We start from the raw sequence: 17,711 nt of genomic DNA, 5'->3' as shown, positions 1-17,711 counted from the left end.
AAAATGGCTGATCTGCACTTAAGATTAGATAAATTTCTTCAGTCAGTTGCAGAGTCATGTCTTCAGTGACTTCAGCTTGCATCAGTGTTTAACATCTCTTTAACTTCTCTTTGCATGAAATTGTCAATGAAATGCAGTCAATCCTATGTTACTTAATCAAACTAAATTTCTATGAACATCAAATATTTACACTGTCTGGAAAAAGACCAGAGATTTGATTCACCGATTTATTGAGGGATTTTCTAAGTGCCTTTGTAATGTTGTAAAACCGGTCACTTGCCTCAAGAGGAGAAATTTTGCATATTCATACCTTTGTAGAAAAAGCTTTAGTACTGAATGTTTTGCATTAATGGGTTCTTTTAATTACCTCTGAAGAATTTAATTGCTTAAAGGTATATACTGCTGATTAAACTTGACATTACAGAATAAAAATGCAATGTTCTACAATTCTTGGTCATCTTGTAAAGAGAGGAAACATTTCACAAATTTGATTTATTTTTTGTACAAATATTTTTGAGCTTATTTGGTACCTCCTGTAGTTTGACACTTCTTTAACACAGTGTCACAAATACTAAATGCAGTGAAGGTGCAGTATCACAGGTTTCACTTCACACTAATAATCAGAGAAAGCATTCATGGTCCTGTGTTTCTTTAATCTGATGAATTCTTTGATGCCATGTCCTGAGCTGCTGCAGTCGCTAGCTAAAGTTAACTGGAGTATGCGCTTCCAGGTGCCACAGTCATACTTTTCCTTTTATACACTGACAGAGCCAAAACATCCTCAGATGAATATATCACATTTTGGATAAATAATAGCCCTGCTCCTGTTCAGTCTTAAATTCCTTTCTTAAGTTTATGAACAAATGTTAATATCAGTCTAAGTCTGAGGGGTGAGTTTTGTGAACATGTGTATTTTCATAGTTTTAGGAAGAAACTTTATTTCATTTGACAGGTCTGACAATGCTATGTAATTTTTGTCTGTATGCAGAGAGCCTGCCTGATGACTTAAAAGCAAAATAACCACCATTTTGACTAGGGCAAGTGGTATCGTTCAATAAAATTTCATATTTTAAAATAGTAGTACTGGAAAACATATCATTCATTTCTAACTTCCCAGAGCAGCTTTTTTCCTTGGCCTAATTTTCAACACATCCTTACATTTATAGATTTTACTACTATTTAAAGCACCACTGCTTTTTGCTGTGCCACTTCTTGACTGCTGAATGGAATGGCATGAAAGCAGAGGTCATCCTACACAGCTGTCAGTAAGGAACATTTTAAGATACTGTTGGATGCATTTCCTTTCTACTTCCAGTTGCTTATTTAATCAAGATAACTACTATAAAAAAATAACGTATAAGGTATAATGGGGCATATTATAATATCTCACTGTGCTTAAACCAGCTATATGTTATTTCATAGCAATAAAAGTACATGCTTTGTAATCACTACATTCTTCACACAAAATGTATACTGATTAGCATAATGAATAAAGAATTCATTTTAGAATTTCCCAATAATATCTAAATTTACTTGCAATCCATACATTAGTAACCATAGTGCATATATTGTCTTATCTGCAATTCATGCCAATATTTGTAAGTGGAAAACATTAGTGATGAAAGATAAATGTTTAATTTTAGTGTTTACTTTTCTGTTGTGATGCTAGTTGTAGCATTGTTAATGGCATTCAAGCTACTTCAGAGAACTGTTTTATCATTTTACTAGTAGAGTAAAAATCATATATGGATATGTAATCAGTAATAGAAAAATTCCCTTTGCCTACATTTAATTGTTGAATGTGCACAGTTGTGTACTTGACAAGCCCCGTTCCTGCCTCAGCATCCATGTAATATTTCATTTTAATTAAATCTCTTTGAAAAGCTGTAGAGCAAAATCTCATAACTCTCTTGAGTGTGTTAGATAAATAAGGCCTGTTATGAGACAGTATGCACCCACACACATGCTACTTAGCTATCTTCACAGGATAGCACGAATTAAATGAAAAACTCACTTGGGCACCTTACACAATGGGAATATGGGAAAGTTCGTCATCCCCACACTTATTTCCAGAGTGATATTTCACTCTTACACATTCTCGGTGCTTCAAGTATTTTACTAGAAGTTTCTTGTGAAAACTCAATATGAGCCCATGAAAAGTGAAAATAAAATCATGCTATATTTGCTCCAATGTCTGTATAAGTTTTCTCTAGAAGAAATCTGCTGCAAGTCGTATCTTCCTGGAGAATAAAGGCTACAGTTTCCACTATATGTTTACACTTCTGTGGTCTGTTGGCTTTGGCTGCCAGACCCTTATCCAGCCCCTTTCTCACTCTCTTTCCTTGACAGGGAGGAGAGAAAATAAAACAGAAAAGTGGTCAAGATGGAGGCAGGGAGATTACTTACCAGTTACTGTTGTGGGCAAAATATATTAAACTTGGGGAAAATTAATTTGTTGCCAATTAAAAGTAGAGTAGGATGGTGAGCAACCTAAAACAAGAAGAAAACAAAATGATACAAAACAAAACAAAACAAAACCAGTTCCTGCCCTGCCCCCTTTTTTCCAGATTCAACTTCATATCCAATTCCTCCACCTTCTCCTGCCCTGAGTGGCACAGATGGATGGAGAATGGAGATCACAGTCCATAACTCTGTCTATGCCGCTCATTCCTCCTCATGCTGTTCTCCTGCTCCAGTGTGGGTCCGTCTCATGGCAGGCAGTCCTTTAGGAACAGTCTGCTCCAGCGTGGAATCCCTCACACACTCCTGCTGGCAGCCTGCTCCTGCATGGTCCTTCATGGTCTGCGGAGGGGCAACTGGTTTCACGGTGATATTCACCATGGTCTGCAGGGCAGTCTCTGCTCTGGCTCCTGGAGTACCTCCTTCTCGTGCTTCTTCACTGATCTGGTTGCCTGAAGGGTTGTATCTCACACCTTTATGTTACTTTCTTGTCTCCCTCAGGCATTTTTGCCCTTTCTTAAATCTGTTTTCCCAGAGGCAACACCATGGTGACTGAGGGGCTGAGCTATGCCCAGTGGTGGCATGAGGATCCCCAGCATTTCCCCACAGAGGCCACACTGCAGCCCCTGCTGGAAGCCCCTCACCTTATAAACTCCATAAACCTTTATAAAAACATGTATCTCCCTGTGAAATGAAGTAATGCTATAAAGATGTACTTGACACATTCTTTTACTTTTAAACTTAGTCAGTTTTATCTGAAATGTGGTCAAATACAGAGTCTTTGTATCTTTTCAGCAATGTTTTTGGGTGTTTTTTAATCTTAAGGAAATAGTTGTTTAGGATGAAAATCCACATTTATTCCATCTTGTAAAACAAATAAGCAAATGTTGCAGGTGAGCAAATCATCTGTTTGACTTGAAAGCAAGCACTATTCCAGTAAAAGAGAACACTTCAGTCTTTTGCAAAGCTGATTTCACACAAGATTGACCATTAAGTAGAAACCCTTGGCCAATGACAGTTAATATTCAATAGACTAAATATGTTTAGTCTAAAAGTTAAGTAGTATCTAAATAACACCAGTTTTTTTAGATAGTTAGGTGTTACAAGTAGACAGAACAGAATCATAAAGTTGCCACTCATACAATACCCTGGAAAAAAATCTGGACTGAATTAATAATTGAAGCTCCCTACATTTCGTCAGTTGAAGACATTTTTCTTCTCTTTTTCTCTGATACATACTTATTGCTGATGTAGAAATATTCATTTATAATTTGGAATTAGCTATGTATGTGCTGCATATTATGACTCTAATGAAAAATATAACCTGAAATATCTTCCAAAGGTATTTTAACATGGAAGCCGGTTCAGTAATTTGTTATTTATTGTTACAGATAACTCAGGGTCATACATTTCAAGGGAGTACCAAAACATTTACAAAAATTTAAATCAATTTTGGTAGGATTTGTAGGTGTTTCCAGCATTTTTCTTAATATTTGTAGGAGACTTATGATTTTATATTTGATGATCATTTGTAAATCTGAAAGGTGTGCATTACTATTACTAGTCCATCCAGTTTTGAAGGAAAAAATCCTAAACTGTAGTTTAAGAGATGGGTATTAGTTGATTAATAAGCTCTAGCAATTTCTTTATTAGGTAGTAACTACAAATTTTGTTTATGAAGCATTTGATAAACTACAGTGCAAGACCATGAAATGGACATTACCCAATAGCTGTGTTGGCCTGAGAAAGTATTTGTCCTTTGCCTTCTTAATGTTTAGTTCATTGTATCATGATATATTCAGTTCTTCCTGTATTGCTGACCATTCAGCTATCCGTGAGATAAAGGATTTTGAAGGAATACTGACATGTAGACTCTATGTTTTAATATGTCAGTCTATTCAAGTTTTAATAACTATAGAAATTGAGGAAGAGTATGTGTAAAAAACTTTTCCAGTTGAATTAGAACTCGCCATTCCAGGGTATAAGAGGCTATTGCTTCAGGACTGGATATTTTTGTAAACTCAAACAGGACGAAGTGCTTTAAGTTCTTCTGATGTGATTTCAGTTTGTCACCACAACACATCCTGAGCTGTCCTTACTGACCAAGCATGAGACAGCAAAGAGCCGAAGCTGATTGTCTCAAACCCCTTCTGTTTCTAAAAACTGCAACCGACAGTCTTCTCCATTTTTACTTCCACAGACTGAAGACTGTTAGTTCCTAATTATAATTGGCCTTCCTGCTTTTCTCGGTGCCTTTTTTATTTCTCCTGTGTCCTTCTTGTTTTAGGCAGAGAGTTCAAAATACAATCCCTCAATGAATTTATACAGTGACATAGTGATTGTTTGGTCTTGTTTCCTTTTTATTTTCTAATTGTTTCTAGCACTTGACTGTCCCATCATTGTGTACTTAATAACAGTAAAGTTAATAATTTTTTTCACATATATCACATTTATTTATATTGAATTGTAGCTTTAATTTTATTGCTTGTGCAACCTTTCCCTAATTCTTAACAGTGATCCCTCATCTGTACTACACTGAATATCTTAGTGTCATCACCAATTATTTTCAGCTCACATTTTAGCCATTTTGCAGGTCAGCTATGAATATCTTGATCAAACAAAATAAGGATTTAGGATTTATCTGGGCAGTTTCTTCGTGGCATGGATTATGTTTTAACATGGTAGTTAACATGTTTCAGGAGTTATACTTTTCCTCTCTTCTTGTGAATTGTTTTGTAGTATTAGAAGCACAAACTCAGTCCTTTATCTTGACTTGAAAATCAAAGTCCTTATGATGGAGCAAGTTGCAAATAAGAACCTGGTCATTCAGCTGGCCTGGACATCGGCTGTGCTAAGTATCATGTCTAAGCACAATGGAGACTTCTGCCCACAGAAGACAGAGCATTTTAGTAGAGTTACCCTGCTCATCCCATAGGGCTAGAGAGCTGACTTCCAGCCACCCTTGTTGGCAGAGGTCCAACTTGCCTGTTAGTGAAAAGGTGAACAAATGGTGAGTAATCACTCAACATTTTCGCCTTTGGCAGGAAAGCATACTTGGTTCAAGGGAAACATAGTATTCCTCTTTACCCAAACTGCTGAGGAAATTCTCATTATCAAGTCTAGAAGGTTGAACTGTGCCGCAATTTCATCCCTGTAAACAAAATTTGGAGAGTACTTCAGTGTCAAATGGGATGTAAGGCTATCTTTCAATGGATGCCTTGAATTAAATTAATTAAACTCTGTAAAGAATGATCAAGGTGCTGAGACTATGGGAGATAATTAAGAAGGCTATAAAAAATTTCTGGATTATGTCATTTAAAGACATCAGATGAACCATATAATGCTATAGATCAGCTATGAGTTGGGGGAAAATAGTGTCACCTGGAATCCAAATGTGAAACTTACATCTTTTATTGACGTATAAGCAATCAATAAATATGAAATATAGAGTGCTCCTATACCTTGTCTCTTTACCATATTTCTCATTTTATTTGTTACTGACAGTTTCTCAAACCTTCTTTCCAAATTTTATACATTGTGTCATTGTTTTATTTCTCGCTTTTTCTTGATGAAAGCTTTTATTTTTTTCCCTCTTGAAAACGCCTTGCTTCAAAATGCTCTTGTCATTACATTTCTTACAAACATTTTTATGCCTCAAATAAATGACTGTGCATGGTTAAGCAATAAAAAAATCCATTCTGTCTCTATGTATTTACAATATTTTTTCTCACTGATAATCTGCGTTGTCAATTAAATTTAAGTATTTGTAAAACTCACAGCAATTTTGTCTACTCATTAGAGTAGCTGGTATCATAGTGGCAAAAAGGTACTTCTAAATCCCAGATGAAAAGTGCTGACATTAATAATACTTTCTTTTTAGTTAACGTATACAGAATTCTAATATGCTTTATTATATGAGGCTATAAAATATCTACAAGACCTCAGTACACAAAAGATTGCTGGGCTGAGAAAGGGGATTGAAATCTTTCTGTCCTACCTAGCCTAGAGTCTGCAGTGATAGAAAGTCTGTAGCTGTGCTAGTAATTATTCAATGATGGTTATATCTTTCTCTGTTTTCACAGTCTCAAGATAGAGCAGTCTCTTGTCTCAATCACTCAGTCTAGAAGTCTGAGATTGTATCTCTGCCTGAGACACAGTTTGAGAAGAAAATTTGCAAATAATTGAAGGAAATACCTCTGGCTGAAATTCTGGCTAAAGTGAATCAGTAGTTTTTTTGACTGAGACCAGAAATTTTCCTGCAGTTACAGCTGAAATAAACTTAGCAAGATGGTTCATTCTTGCAGATACCATTGTTATCCCATTCCATCAAAGGTCATTTTGCTTACCCTGCACCTGTAGCAACCAGTCTTCGGTGCACCATAGAAGGCACTGCATCTCTTCAGTCTTCACAAGATCATGTATTTTTCCCTCGAACTCCCTTTTAATTATGTTTGCAAATAGCGTAAGTTCCTCAGCTTCTTTCTTAATATTTTGCAACGTAAGCAAAGTGAGGCAGGAACTCTTTCCTGTGTAAAAGTGTTAGGTATATCCCTGTGGAATAAAAGAGTGGAGAGAATGACTTGACCTATATTGTTTTCATATACAGTGTTGGCAATGATTTTCTCTGCAGAGTAACACCTCATTCTGTATGCAGTTTGTCACTAACGATTCTTTTATTTCCAGTTACAGATTGAAAAAGTTGTTTTAAATTTAGAAATAGCTAAAAATAATAATTAAAAAAATAATGTCAGTTTAGTCATCTGTAGTTAATTCTACATCACTAAAATCCATAGGAATATGGTTATACTTTTACTCTAACAGAATTTGCCCTTAGAACTAATGTCTCGCCTCTGCTCACTTTGTATTTTTTGAAAACACATATTCAAAATCAAATCAGTACCCTGAATTTCAAACAAGATTAAAATTAGGTTTGTTGGAATAGCAAGGATCAAGCTACAGGAATATGCTACAGAATAGGAGAGACACAATAAAAAACAAACCAACAACAATAAAACAAATGAATAAACAAATAAGAAACCCAAAACAAAACAAAACAACCAACCAACTGAGCAAAAACAAAAAACAGATTTTTAATTTGAAGTTTAGGCTTCAACATCTCATAGCACATTTTTATCAAGTTTTTGTGGTTAAAAAACTCAGCTTAGTTGCTTCTTCACAGATGCTTCAAGAAGCACATCATCTAGTATTTCTAATCTCTACAGTCTTACAAACCTGCTTCTGCAGGTACCTAACATTGCTAGCTAGAGAATTCTGGGTGTGCCAGAACTTAAATTTCTCACATATTTTCAAAATGGGGAAGACCATTTTCCTTCTGGTGACAAACTCTTCCCATGCATATTGCAATTCAGATTTAGACAGAGAAAATCCTGGCTTTTCCCAAGTCCATGGAGAATTTCCTTCAAATTATCCATGAATCATAGAATCATAGAATGTCCTGAGTTGGAAGGCACCCACAAGAATCATCGAGTCCAACTCCTGACCCTGCATATGACAACTCCACAGTTCACACCATGTGTCTGAGTGTGTTGTCCAGTCTCTTCTTAAACAATGTCAGGCTTGGGGCTGTGACACCTCCCTGGGGAGCCTGTTCCAGTGCTCCACCACCCTCTCGGTGAAGAACCTTTTCCTAATGCCCAACCTAAACCTCCCCTGGCACATCTTCCTGCCATTCCCTCGGGTTCTGTCATTGGTCAGAACCAATGGTCAGGACAGTGTTCATAACGTATATTGTTTGCCTCTATTTACTACACATAGAAACTTCAGTGGTTATTTTGTACAGGGATTGGGACAGTCCAGTTTGTACAAAATAGCCACTGAAGTTTCTATGTGTAATGGCCTGTAACATTACTGTTAATATGGGTGCTTCAGTGTAAATTGTTTATTCTGTCCTCTAGTAGTATTTTTTTTTTTTTCTAAAAGAGAACAATATAATAAATATAGCTAAATATTACCTTTGGTGTTCTAATGCTGGTCAATTTAATGATTCACTCTTGTCCATTATTTCTGTACTAGAAATCTGCTTTACAGTATACATATCACTGTGCATACATGGCCAGAATCTGATATTCATATATTCCTCTCATTTTAGTAATCTTTTAATTAAGCACACATGTAGAAAATCCTAGTTGACAAAGAGAAACTTGAACATAATAAATGATATTTAATTCTTCAGAAGAGCAATCAAGACAGAATAGAAACAGGTAATGGACAGCAGAGAAATCACTGGCAGGGATTTCCAGTTGTCTCTCATCTTCACACTTACCTCTTCTGCACAGATATCTTTTCACTCAAAGACAATATCTTCTTGTTAAGTGGCATTTTTAGAGAAAATTTGCTTATTATTCCTTTTGTGCTTTCTCTGAAATGACAATCATCTCACAACTACAGAGAACTTAGTATGCTTTTGCAGGATCATTGTATTAAAAATGAATTGCTAAATTCAATAAAGCATTAAAATAATGACGATTCAAGAGAAACCCCTTAAAAGTCAAGACCTCTATACATGCTTGAATGTGAGTATGTAACAAATGTATATATTTAAAGCGCAGCTGAGTCTGACAATTTTGCAGTGCTACTGGTTCAACAACCTTGACATTCAACAATCCTATTCAGTCAGCAGGTGGATCTGTCAAAAATCACGGGAGTGAAAACACGAAAAATACTCAATATTTGGCTAATATCTCATAGTTTATGACAATATAATATGTCTTTGTGGATCTGTTCAGAATAATGTAAATATCTATGGATGCTTAGAAGACCTTGTATATTATCTGAGCTTTCAGGCTCTATTTTTTATATGATATTAAAATGACACTAAAATAGAGAATTCAAGCATGCAAAACAAGTCCACAAATTCAGAAACTTTACAGTCACAAATCCTCAATTTGCCTGCAGTTTCTTGATAGCCCACCAATTAGTGTGACTGATGAGGTTTTGATCTTGTCCTTGTCTTGGTTATGTTTTTCTGTTAGATCTCAGAGTCTGTGTTTTGTCTTTGTTTCCCCCTTTAATAACTACCCACATTTGCATTGAAAAGGTCCTTGATCAGATAACCTTAGTGAAGCAGACACTCTCACCTTCTACATCCTTTGCAGATCCTGCATACCCTTGCAGATCCTACTGAGACAACCATCAGAGCTGAAAGTGAATGACTCTGCAGTGCAAACCTGAAATTATTTTGACTTACACAGAACAAACTGAAGTACTGGCATTGTTTGATTATAAGTATGATCCTCAATTAGTAATGCAGTAACAATAACAGAAAACATACTGAAATTATCCAAGGTAATGCAGAGGGTTTTGTTAATTCTTTCTTTTTTTCTTTTTTCTTTTTTTTTTTTTTTTTTTTTTTTCTTAATACAACTCAGTGTAAGTCAGTGAATCAAGCTATTTTCACAGCAATTTAGAAACAGCTAGTACTACCATCAAGGCTTCTGTAACCTACAAAAGCACGACATTCCAGACATGGGAATTTTAACACCTTCCTTTTTCTCCTAAGGCAAACTCTGTCAAAGTTGTTGATCTAAGATATGGGGCAGTTAACAAGCTTGTATCTGAAGAATGCAGAGTAAAATGGGGTTCAAAGGGAATCAATATGTCTTCTAGATAACTGGAGCCAAGGCCAAGTCATACATTAAACCAAGCAATTCAAGTATAAATGTCAATGGTTTCCTGACAGGATGCCAATACATGTCCTATAAAAGCAAAGGTATACAGCTTGGTCATATAATTAGGAGTAAAGTACCAATAAACTAAAGGCACTTCTTAAAAGCACTGAAAATATCTGAAAGCAACAATTGACAAAAACACTTGGGAGAAACAGCAGTACAGGCAGAACTCACTCAACTCCATCTGAAGATCAGACTTGCAGGTTGCTTTCAGAATCTCACAGGACTGGATGCAAAAACCTTATTATCTCCAAGACAGAAATAGATCAATACTAGAAACATTTGCAAGATTGAAACAGGTCACACTTAGGAAAGAAGATGGTATCATTTTAATGAGGAAATAAAAGATCACATCCAGGATCCTTAAGGAGGAGACAGTGAAAAGTCATTTGCTGCACAGCAGACTCAGTGGTTTTCTCCTAATGAATGCTGTCAGTATAAGACAGGTTTGGCTTTACCTGGAACTAAAAGATTATGGAGGGTTTTTTTAGACATCCTGGTTTTCTCTAAGAAGAAAGGAATAAGAAAGATCCAGGAAATTCTAGCAGTTTTCTTCCTAGTCTATCTATATTAAATGAAAACCATCTAGATACAGCTACCAGGGCAGAAGCAGCACAAAACCCTACCACAATTGTCCATCCACAGGATGACATGACTTTGTAGTCTTGATTCACTTTTATCATGCAGTTTTTCTTACTGAAGAATTGAGGGAAAAAATAAGTACAGAGTAAGTCAAGATAGAACAGCTTTCTGTCAGTGTGGGGCAAAGAAGACAGATGACTTGAGACAAATACATGTACCACTGCTAATGCACAATGTCTGTGGCAGCAGTGGTGAAATTGCTTCTAAGATGTAAAGAAAATTCTATGAATCAATAAAGAAAACAAATTATTTTCAAAGCAAAAGGGTTTTTTTTTTTAAGCTCATTGCAATGGGTTATTGTTTATTTACTTTGATGTTGTAAACACAATTGTTTCTGGTTTACCTTGGTTTACCATAGCTGTGAGGGAGTGTCAGGCCTAGTATTGGTGGTGAGTAGGATCAGACCAATAAGGTAAGACTAACAGATTTAGTTGCAAAGGGATATATCCAATTAGTACTCAAATCTAGGGGACAGGTTTCGGTAAAGTCTTGCTATTCAATAAATTTCCATGAATTGTCAAATTACAGGTATACTTATTCATCTTAAAGTTGAAGTCTAAGCAGGGCCAAAACTGACCTTTCAGACAGAAGTTGTATTTTATAACTCTGTTGTTTACTTCTAGGTAAAAAATTGGTGTAAGGCAAATGTAGTTCAAAAATTAATGTACAAAAGTTAATTGAGAGTTCTAGGCACATGATGAAAATCTGAGAATCAAGAATATCTAAAAACTCCTGGCACCTCCCCACCTCCTTCCTGGAGTTTGCAAAGTATAGTGAAATATTCATGACAATCTCTTTAAATTAGAACTGAAGATGCTGAAAGCATGTTTGTCTCTTAAAAATTTCAGTTACCACAGAATTAGAATGATCTATGTTTCTGTTAAAACCAACATATTCTGGCACACTGAAGCTCAGGAGTGCAGACAGAACCAGTTGGACACTCGTCTACCTCTGCATAAAACCACTCTCTCCCAGGGAGTCCTGAGCCCATGACCCACTGTTTTTTGCATAATGTTGAAGAGAAGCTGCCAAATTAATTTATACTGTGATTAAGTTATAAAAGACGTACCCATCATTAACCAATTTACATGAGATAAATGCTTTCTGACCCTCTGCAAAATGAGTGGATATTTTTCAAGTTTTAGAACCTTCTCCATGTCAAGAGGGATACAGAAGATTAAGTGATACATTTTTTAGAAACAGAGTACTTATTTTATATTTAGCTAATAATTTATAGGTGTATTGTAAGTAAGAAACCAAACAATTATAACTAACATAATCAATTATTTCTTAGTATAGATGTATTATATGTCAATGTTTTCAAAAATTGTAATGGATATGTAATAATTATGTGAATATAAGCAACACAAGAGCATCCAGTCTTTGGAACATTTATGGCAGATGATCCCCAGTGTTCTCCACTGCTAATAAAATAAAGAATGCTGCCTAACAGTATAATGGACTCTTCTGTAAAGTTTATTTCTTCATTTCGGTGCTTCCATTGCCCCTGTGAATGGGCAGGATCTGGCCCCTTTTTCCATGTCAAGAGGAAGAATTAATATTACTGCTTATAATTGTTTCCTTTTTGGGGATAGTGTAGTGATTAAAACCAGGACATAGCACCATAATATTTTAGTACTTTTCCTCACTGTGCAAAAAATGGCTGTACATCTTTGGACTTATCTCTTCAACTCTAAGATAGAAATAAAGACATTTAACTTTCTTCAGGAAAGATTTGTCACTTGCTAATTGCTGTGTGGTAGGAAAGACTGCAATAGTTATAGCTGAAACAGCATAACTCTTTCTGCCTTAAATTAGTTTAGCAGTGAGCACATTCTGAGTTTCATCATTAAAGATCTTGTGGCTGTCAAAAATGATTTATTTGCTTTTGAAGATTAATTTAATATAAGCTTAATAATGGACCATTCTCAAAAAATAATCTGTTTGATTGATTTCAAGCACATAGTATATGCAAGAAATTTATTACAGAAAGGTAATGAAAAATATTTTTCCATGTTTTTAGGTAGAAGTGGAAAGAAAAACAAGCAACTGATATGTAGAAAAATAAATATTTAAAGCAGTCAGCAAAACAAAGCTTTCTTGTTTTTCATTTTTTGCACAGAAAGACATCTCTCAAAAATGTACAGGATGCTCTGTTTGATTATCTAGAATATGTGTCCTTGTTCTAGCTGTTAAATTTGTGGTGAATATTTCTCTCCACTGGATATTTGTACATTCCTTGAATTCAAGGTACTACATTGCAAAAGAAAATGACTTGCATGTGTGTGACTTATCTCAAGTATATTCCCATAAAGGAAATTGCTCCAAGATTATTTTTTTTCCCCCCACAGGTATAGCAAATGCATAATGAACAGTATGGTTACATGCAACTAGAAATATATGAAGCAATCAGAGAGAAGTTTATAGTACACAGTGTGTGGTCTCAGCTTTGTAGTGCAAATATGAGTTCTTTACCCTACAAAAGCTCTGGGAGGGTTACTATCACACTGCATTAGGAATTTCAAAGAATGGATCCCTCCTAGGGATCCTTCCTCTTAAGGAGCTGCAAAACCTAGATAAGCTTCAGATCCCAGCGAGAGCAGTTCTATCTTTTTATGTTTAGTCTTTATTTTTTTCTGTCTTAAAACAAAGAAAACAAACAAACAAACACCAAACCCAACCAACCAATAAAAAAAAAAAAATAAATAAAAAGGCAAACAAACACCGAAACCCAAACTAAAACATGCAAAATCCTGTGCAACATTTATGGCAAGATAGATGTTAACTTCAGGTTAAGCTCTCAAACGTCAGGTAGAGCCAGAGATCACAGTTTCTAGAGTATTCTTACCTGTACCATTAGAAAGAAAAATGATCTTGTGTTTAGGAAACTTTTTAATTTCTGTGAGACAAAGCTCAGTTTCAGACTTCCTTCACGGCCAAGAGTAAATCACCTATGGTTTTGAGTCACGACACTTAACTTTAGCTTGTCTAAAAGTCAGGCAACCCATCCAAACTAGAGGGAGCATGTTGGCTCTGCCTACAGTTCAAGAGATGGATAGCTAAATGTAGAGCATGATTCATACCTTCTGAAAACAGTCACTTTTCACTGACTTGATGAATGCGAAAGGCAGTTCTAAAACTGCAAATTAGATTTAAAATAGGTATAGTTCAGCAAGCTTGGTATAGTTCAGCAAGCTACAATCTCTCACTTTCTCATTTACTTTGCAAAATCAAGTATGAAACATTGCCTATCCCTTGGGGAAAGGGTATTTGGACCAAGAATACCTTAAGGATTAAAAGATGTTCAGATACTTGTGTCAAAGATAAATGTGTGATTTAACTTGTGTCTTGCTCAGACCCAATTATTTCTCAGATAACATATACTAACAGTTTTTCTATGTGTGGCCATGTAAGGATGTTTCTAAATATTGTGATTTGTTTGGGTGTCAAGTATTACGGGAGTTCAAAACTAATTAATATCCTGCAAGCCCATTGTCTCCCTTGAACATTATATCTCCCTTGAACAACCTCAGTTCCTTATGTTCTTTTAGGCTTTACGTCACAGATCCATAATGCCATGAATCCTACATTGTACATTCTGGAGGGCAAATTTTCTTTCTCTGATCCTCTTTCTTTTATCCAGGATGCCTAATCACTCAGGCACATCTCAGAAGAATCCATGGGATATGGAAAGACAGACACTCCACTGCTACTAATAAAACCCAGAGGTTCTAAAAGCCTTAGTGTTGTGGCAGCCTGAGACTGAAGTTTTGTAGAATAGTAATGTGGTAGTTCTAGCAGCTGTAGTCTTACAGCTTGAAATTTGCCCATTATATTCTATTTTTTATGAGGATTCAGGAGTGTTCCAAGAATACTGAGTTCTAAAGATGCAAAATATGACTGTTTCAAGTGGCCTAGAGGTGTTTTTGTGGATTTTGTTTTAAAGGCATTTTTAAATCTGACCATGTTCATTCAAGGATAACCAAATTTCCAATTTGAAGCTTTTTGTTCTTTGATAGCTAAAAAGACTTAGAGAAAAAAAAAATCCTTCGGGAAGGAAAACAATATTGATAACAATTCCACACTGAATGAACTCAGTTTATTCTCACTCTTATATTGAATTATAGCTTTTGGATTTTATGAGTTTCTAACATTCAGTTTATTTCTAACCATTGAAAAAGTTTGGTCAATTTTCATGAGAACATTTGCAAGGTATTACTTGAACATTTCTTTCAGAGCATTGCCACTGACTTATTCAAATACAAAAGGCAACAAACTGAGTGATTAGTATTAGTATTACAGGAAAGCTGTCAGTCATAAGGTACAAAATCCATTCAGTACCTGGTCCCACTCCTGCTTTATTTTTATTAATAATATGCACTTGGCTGCATGGCTTGAATGTTCTTTGTTACACTATGTCAACAATTCAGAGAAAGCACAGAGTATTTTCTTTCCTATTTTCCTTTTGTTTTTAGAAGAAAATTCTGTTGACATTTTTGATGTCAATTTCTGCATCATTATGAAGTTTAATAGCTGATGTATAGAAGAGGTTTTTCTCATCAGGCATAAGAGTGAGACCCAGAGAGAGACTAAGTGCAGGAGTGTGAAAGTCCATGCTATACAAACATGCTATTAATTTATTGTCTGTATCATCCACAATATGTCTTATAGTAGTGCTGCAGCTGCTATGAGAAAAATAGATGTTCTCAAATTTTGTTCCTTTTAGCTTCTACTCTTTCAAAGGTCACAGTACGTAAAGAGTGGAAGACTTGCTCAGCACAAAATATTGTTTATTCTGGAGCAGCATTAAATTTCTGGAAATTCAGTCACTTTGTAGCCTATTACTAGGGCAAAAGCTGCAAAAATCCTTTACTTATTATTTTGTCATCTTCCTACTGAGCACAATGTGTCTTTGAGTTGCAATTCTATCTATCTTGATTCTCAAAGCTGTAAAGATTTGCAGCTTCTTCAGTTACAGTCATATGGCAGAGTTACTAATCAGCATCTCAAGGTGCTCCATCAAACCTGTGTCTCCTTCAGTCAGGACACTTCACAGGAACAAGTTTTCACTGAACAACCATGTGAACGCCATAAATTCTCTACATTGCACACTTTCTGTTAGCTGAGGGTCGCTCTCACAAAAGATAAATATTATTGATGACACCATTCTGCATTAACTGAGCTCATATTCTTGGATATAATTTTCCATTGGTTATGAATATCAGGCTTTTAACTCTATTCAGCAAAACAGCAATGACACAGAAACAGTGTTACAGCTACTGTAATTTGGAAAGCTACATTCGTTTCAGTGTCCACTTTTCACCAGCTAAGGATTTGATCGTTTGGGGTTTAACATATAGTGATGACAAGAAGAAAAATCTAAAAAATAGTACTGCATGTGATAGTATATGTGTTTGAAGCCATCTGCTTTCAGCACTGCCGAGGCACCTCTAGAATACTGTATAGAGTGGCAGCCTTGCACGGTGAAAAGGTAATGATAAAAAAGATAAGTAGAAAGAGAAGGAACAAACATGGTTAGAGATGAAAGCTGTGAAAAAATTGGAGTTGTCTAACAAGTTCATATACAAAGAAGAAATATTCATAATCTGAGATTTATCCTTTTGGGAAAAGAGCTTAAATGTGATGGAGGTGTATTTAAGAACAATCAAATGTGGGCAAGAGGTGCAGGGCTGAACTAGAGAAAGGTAAAACTAGATTGGCAAGGATGCTGCTGAACACAAAGCAATAGGAAAATAAGAAAAATGCTGTTGAAGTTTCATCAGTAAAAAACATCGTGAAAAATTCAGGCAAGTATTTTGAAGCTGAAGTATCTTTCTACGCAACTATAGAATTTACTAGAACAGCAAATGAAGACTATAAAATAACTTTCTATACACTTTCACAGTCTCAGTGTCTTTAAGTATGGAGTACTGTTAACATCATTAGTTTTACTGGTCAAATCTTGGATTTCAAAAATTAAAATAGATAGCTATCTAATGCAATACTTCCTACATTTTTCCCCTAGCAAAACCTTCTTCTGCATCATGTCTTGTGGGAAAGTGGTTTTGGTTTTGTATTTTTTCCCCTTACTAGATGAAACAGGAAATTACAACTGACTGAAATAGGAATGTTTCATGTTAAACTGTTGGTGGTGTTGTGCTCTTGAGAAATGCTTTCATCAAACTTCTGAGTCAAATATGAGAGTTTTGGTCAAGAACAAAATCTACGAAAAAGAATCATTTGACGAGTGCTTTACAGAAAATGCAGGTTTAGATCTCTGTTCTGTATTAGGGAATGCTGGAGGTCAGAAAGACAAGTGATTCCCCAGCTATGAAGTTATTATCTGCATTGAGGCAGACTTAATCCTCATTCCCATAAAAAATTCAAAAAGGTCCAGAAGTCTTTTGCTCCAGTGTAGAATGAAAACTAATGCTGAAACATCATTTTCTTCCATGAACTGCATCTGTTTTCCTTGAGCTCTGCTGCAAACATAGTCAGTAAGGTGTGAAAGAGAGCCACAGCTGAGACATCGTGACCAAATATGGAGAGAAAAACAGATAAAGGAATTGGTTCAGGCCTGGCTTCCAACAGTATCCTTGTTTAGACATAGGTTTTGTAACCAAGGTTAGCATTTGTGAACAGCTGCGCATCAATATCCAGTACAACAAAATTCATTCATTGGACTCAGTCCAAAGCCAATTAAAACCAATGGAAAACTTCCATGTGTTCTGATGAGCTCTTTTACACTTGAACTAGACAAAGTTTTACCCCAAATGGTATATGACTATCAGGCTTCAATTCCTGAGACTTAGTTAAAAGACTTCAATTGTTTCTGAGAAGATAATCTAAATCCACTGAGGGGCTTGAGTTTGTTCTTGTGTGTGTGCATGGCTTATTTCATCTTTGGTTGTATAACTTAGT

This window comes from Columba livia, chromosome 1 (genome assembly GCF_036013475.1).
Source record: "Columba livia isolate bColLiv1 breed racing homer chromosome 1, bColLiv1.pat.W.v2, whole genome shotgun sequence".
In the NCBI taxonomy this organism is placed as follows: Eukaryota; Metazoa; Chordata; class Aves; order Columbiformes; family Columbidae; genus Columba; species Columba livia.
Note: the sequence above shows the minus strand (reverse complement) of the source record.